The sequence below is a fragment of the Bos grunniens genome, chromosome 14 (assembly GCF_055505025.1).
Source record: "Bos grunniens cultivar Pamir isolate PY7600 chromosome 14, Bosgru_T2T1.0, whole genome shotgun sequence".
NCBI lineage: Eukaryota > Metazoa > Chordata > Mammalia > Artiodactyla > Bovidae > Bos > Bos grunniens.
Window position 1 is genome coordinate 75,348,018 of NC_141178.1, and position 6,000 is coordinate 75,354,017.

A 6,000-nucleotide genomic window follows, 5' to 3' on the forward strand; every position below is an offset into this window, starting at 1 on the left:
GCTGACGCTCAGTTAGCCTGCTGAGCTGTATGCCAGTTTCTTATCTGTAGAACTGTAAGATAATAAATTCATGTAGTTTTAAGTCCATAAACATGTGCTGATTTGTTATAGCAACCACAGAAAAGTAACATATTACTGCACTTGTTCAGAGCTAGGTTTTATCCTTCTTGGAACGAAGCTCAGACACAGCTCGTTGTTTTCCCCCAAGTTCTCAGCCGTCCAATATCAAAACCCCAAATTCACCATCGATAGCTCAGAGAATGGAGCATTCACTTTCTCCAACAAGGTTGGGGTGGGCAATGGACTAATGCTCACAGAGCCCACCCGGACCACCCCGTTTGTCAGCCCTGCACGTAGGGCCTGGCACTGGATGCCACCTGCTGCTCATTCTCAGCCTCTGAAAACTGAGATAGAAAACATCCCATTTGAACATCCTGTCATTATCATAATGCCTAGTCTGCAGGTTCACCCTGCTGATGGAGGTGCTGTGTACACCAGCAGAAAACACTAATGCGATGTCCCCAGAGTCTGGACAGTTACCATCGACTCAGGGCACCTGCTATGTATGAGTCAGCCTGTTAGGAAGCCAGGAATGAGGAATCAGATGGTCCAAGGACCAGGCTGTCTTGGTCCTGCCCTGAGACAGCTCTCAAAAAATGCCTGGCCAAAGAGACACATATGGTAGTTACATCGTTTGAGCTGGAGGAGGCCTGAGCCCACATTACAAGGAAGGGGCTGAGCTACACTCACCCCATCGGGCCCAGTTCCCATTCCAGCACGTTTTTCCTGCACTACACAGATGCCTCTGCCAGTCCTGGTGTGTTCCCAGATGGGCGGGGCCCGCTTGACGTGGGTCAGGGCAACCATGAAGACGTCACAAACTTTCTCCTTCTCTGCCAAGGACAGGAAGCCCCCAGAATGCTCGACATCAAGGCGAGGGTCACCCAGGAGTCAGGAGGTGAAGAGGGCAGCACCTCCCCCTGAGGCTCAGGGTGACCTTGGGGGTCAGTACAGCAGGAATCAGGAAGGGAAGTGACGACATTTCCCGGGAGCCCTGTGCTGGTCTGAGTCAGCTTCCGTCAGAGCTGAAAGCAACCCGTATGGACAAGGGGATGAGGTGAGGAACCTTCTCAAAGGGAAGTTGAAACACAGCTGCGAGCTGCGGGGGCCCGGATTGTCGGTACTCAGGGACTCCTGGCTTCCCTGCTCCTCCCAGATCACTCAAGGCCATCAGGCAATTTGTCCAAGATGGCTCTGGACAGTGCCCGATAATGACCTGAGGTTCCTGTTTCCAGATATTCGAGGTTGCAGAGGTCTCGCGGGCTCCTAAATCTAAGAAATACTGGGTACTTAAGGAACGCCCTCCCTGGGTCCCCAGTCTGCCATAAGTCCATTTTCCCAACTTCGTTTCAGTTTCACTTTAGCTTGGTCTCCCCCATGATTCTAGACAATGTCTTTTTTATTTTTTAGCCATATGTTTACAGCCTGCTTATTTTATTTCTTTTCCAAGAATATTTTATTCTATTGTTGGAGCATAATTGCTTTACAATGCTGTTAGTTCCTGCCGTGCAACAACAGTGAACCAACTCTACCTATTCATATATCCCCTCCCTGCCGAGCCTCTCCCACCCGCATCCCTCCCCTCGAGGTCATCACCAAGCACCGAGCTGAGCGCTCTGTGCTGTACAGGAACTTCCACTAGCTGTCTGTTTTACATACTGTGGTGTGTATTTGTGATTTATCAGCTTCGTACTAGGACTGTTGATTTCCTGTTGAGAAAGATGAAGGTTTAGCATACTTCGCCTCACCCAGCCTCCCCTCACAGACCTCCACAAGCTCAGTAACAGTGCAATTCTTATTTCTTCTTTTAGATACTTTTGTGATTCTGAACAAGATCTTTTTTCCTCTTCTGCCATCCATTTTCTAACAACTGCTAGTTTGCTATGTAAACGATGAGCGTGCTTTTTCCTGACACTCCCTCCTCCTTTTCTTCTGTCTCGCCGTCCATGCCCTGAGATTCATTTTGTCCTTCGGCCTCACAGAGCCGACCGTGCTTTGTTCCCTAGGGGTGGTTCCCACAGTTCACATCACTGACCCGGTTAAGACTTGACAGACACTGTTTGCAGGCCAAGTCATGAGTTAGAAATACATGTTTGGTCTGTGATGCAGCCCCTGGGCATTTCAAGAGTATTATGCCCAGCCTCATGATCAAATACCTTCTCTTTTATGAGACTCTATCAGTTCCTTAAAATCATGCTATGTTTTAGAGCTATTTCTGTTTATACCATAACATTAGCCTCTTGCTTTATTCAGCATTTACAATCTCTTTCCCCTGTTTCTCCCTTCTCTTCCTCCCTCCCTTCTTTCCATCTTCCCTCCCTCCATCTTCCTTTTTGTTTTTCTTTTTTTAGTACCTTCCTGGAATGTTTGTATTCTTACATCCTCCTTAATGGGTCTCAGCCAGGTTTGGGTATCACTGCCTTAAGGATGATACATGGCTTTCAGATTCAGATGGGAGTCTGAGTGCTGACTCAGCAGCTCTCCCACAGAATGAGCCAAACCCCTCCACCAATCGGGGCCTGAGCTGCGTCTGGGAAATGTGGACAAGTCATCACTCTGCTGGCAGGGCTGTGAGGCTCCTGTGAGGCCAGAGAAACCGCCGTTCTGCATAATTAGAAATGGATAGACAATCACTGGAAGATGTATTCATGCCTGATAAATGCTTCTGTTCAGCTCATTCCCTATGATGGGTCAGATAAAACAAAAAGATAAACAGTCTCAATGCTTGAGGAGCTCCAAGCCTAGAGGAGCTCAGACAAGTAAGCAAAATCTCAATTGAGGGCAACAAGTATGATGATAGAGACAAAACAGTGGTCCTAGGAGCCAGAGAGGGCGTCTAAGTCAGACAGCAGAATGTTCTCCAGGAAGGTGGCCCCAGGCTGAGTACGAAGGATGAATAAAGTAAGCCTGGCACAGACAGCTTGGCTGGGCGGGGATGGTGTTCTAGGCAGGCCCCCCTCCATCCCCTGCAGGAGTAAAGCACAGCTGGTTTCCAGCTGTCATACGGGAGCCCTCAAAGCACGACAACATCTGGTGAGCTGGTGAACTCACACCTTCAGGAGCTGCCTCCATCCAGCCCGGGCAGCTCCTCACTTGCCAGGGGAGCCCCAGGTCCCTTCTGAGTCCTTTGCCCATCAGCTTCCCATCTGCCCAGGACTCCAGGGCTACCTACCTGCCCCCACCCTCAATGGTTCTGCCTCTACCCTCCAACCAAGTGCTTAGCCTCCAACCTTGGAGCAAGGCTTGAATGCCGAGCTAGGAACCCCTGTCCCGATTGTGCCCATGTGAACCAAACTTCTGGGCCTTTCCGAGGATGGAAAGTGAGTCAAGGCTGGGAAACAGACAAGTGAGGGGGCTTTACCAATGAGCATGGGCGCAGTGACCAGTGCCAGCACCAACGTGCTGCCTGGACAGGGCTGTGGGCCACCTTGAAAGGGGAGGTAGGACCCAGAGTCTGTCCCAGGCCTTTGCCTGCTGGTCCTTCTCTGAGATAACCCCTGGCATCTTCTCTTCCTCTTTGTTTCTTTATATTCAAACTAGAATTTATTGGGTCTCCCCTCCCTCTGAATGGACCTTCACCTTCCTCCCTCGCCCCTGTTCCACTGTCCCCAAGCGGCCTCTAGTCCAGCGGTGTGCCTGGCCAGAGGCCCTCCGTGAGGACATGGCATTTCTGTGTGTCTCTAATGCACGAGCCAGTCCTGGAGGAGCTGGGGGAAGAGTGAGGAAGAAAAAAGTGCAAACCAGGACAAAAAAGACAGGCCCCTCTCTACCCCTAGCAGCGGAGTTCCCAGCCTGTTCCATGGTGGAAAAGTCAGCGTGACCTCAGACACCAGCCCAGTGTCTGGAGCAATGTGGTCTCAGAGCAGGACAGCGCAGCATAGAAATGCCAAAGCTGAAGCCACTCTTCTTTCCTCTTTCCATTGGCCCTTCTAGCGAAGGGCCCCTGACGTCTCTGAAGCTTGGTTTATTTCACTGTAAAATAGGGGAAGAAAATGACACAGGAGTTGTGAGACTACAATAAAACCAGGGACCTAAAGGCCTTGTTGGTCTCGCTGCCCGGCTGGCTAAAGGACCTAAAGGCCTGGTTGGCTGTGAGTTGGCAGAGGGCACACCTGCCTCTTTGAATCCAGACTCTGTGCCTTGCCAGATCTGTGTCCTAGAGCAGGTTACTTCACATCACTGAACACATCCAGAGTTAGTGATGAAATCCCATATCTACACCTCTCAGGAGCCCCATGAAGAGTAAATAAGTTCACGGCTATCAATGGCACCTAAAAGCTTCTGTATGCAGCAGCTGATCAAGAGGCGATTGTCATAATTAGGAATAATTAGTAACTAGAGGTGAATGACTCTTATAATGCGGGGCTTTTTATTTCAATTTTTCTGCCTTTTTGCCATGGCCCTTCTCACTTAGTTCAATAGCATGTATTAACACCTAATTTGTTCCTGGTTCTCTACAAGACTGTAGTCTGAAGCCAACCGCTCATTACCCTTTGAAGGATGAGTTATAAATATACTGGCTCATCAAAAAGAGGAAGATGCACACCTGGGTAGTCAAGAACATGTAAATTTGGCCAGAGGACACTTCAGGGCCCAGAGCCCACCCAGCACCATAGTCTCCCCTCTTGGTTCTGTGTAAGAACTCTGGGCGCTGGCTCCCCGTTCCAACTGCCCTGGGAAAACCCCAGGGTCACTCAGGGAGGTCACAAAGGCAGACAGCCTCACACTCTAGGGAAGAAGGAAGTGGCCCCTGGTGGGGAGGGTCCAGGGCTTGGTCCCAGCAGATGTGACGCTTTCCCTCTATAGACTGGAGGGTCTAGAACCTGGAGGGCCCAGAAGGAATGGGCAGGTGAGTCCTAACTGTGCAGCATATAAGCTGGATGACCTTGGATGCGTTGTTGAACCCCTCAACCCCAGCTTTCTCTGTACAATGGGATGGTCTTGATCATTAGAAAAAGTGCAGGAAGTCACGTGACACATCATAGATGCTCAACAGAAGTCAGGTTCTTTTTCTCGTTCCTCTTGGTAGTATTATCACTTCCGTTTCACATTCCAAGCACTTAGAAAGCTCCCAGCACAAGAGTGCTCAGAGGAATAAAGGAAAACTCAGAGTTCACCATATCAGACAGAATTCTTATGTTGGCACAGAACTCACCGAGGGCTATGGTAGATTGAATAACGGCCCTGCAAACATAGCCATGCCCTGGTACCAGGACTCCATGAATAGGTTGTTATATGCCAAAAGGGGCTTTGCAGATGTGATTAAGGATAGTGGCCTTAATACAGGAAGATTTCTAGAGTATCTAGTTGGGGTGAAGGCCAATCTAGTCACCTGATCCCTTAAAAACTGAGAACTTTCTCTAGCCAGGGGCAGTAGAGATGCTGCAGAAAGAGAGGGCTTGGAGATTCCAGGCATGAGAAGGATTCAATGTCTCCGAGATGCAGTGCATACAAGGACCACCAGACAGAGGCCTCTGGAACTAAGGGTGCCCCCCCTACCAACTGACAGCCAGCAAGGACTTCAATTTTACAACCACAAGGATCTAGGATCCTGCAAACAACCAGGAGGAGCTTGGAAGTGAAGTCCTCCCCAGCGCCTCCAGCAAGAAACGCAGCCCTAATGACACTTTGATCTTAGCTTAAGGTGACTGTGGCAGACCTCTGACCTACAGAGACTGTGATAAAATAAATCTGTATTGTTTTAAGCCGATTTGCCATGCCAGCAACAGAAGACCAATACACAGTGAATAAGTCAGAAACTAAACCCCTTGGCTACCATAAACATTTACCAAGCATATTGGAAGTACAACCATTGCTACCATTTGTGTGTTTGCTGAGATCCAGGCCCCATGCTTGTAGCTCCCACACCCCTCTCTTCCTAAAAACGTCACATCACCCTTCAAGATAGCTTATTGTATGGCCACCAAGGCCCATGGACCG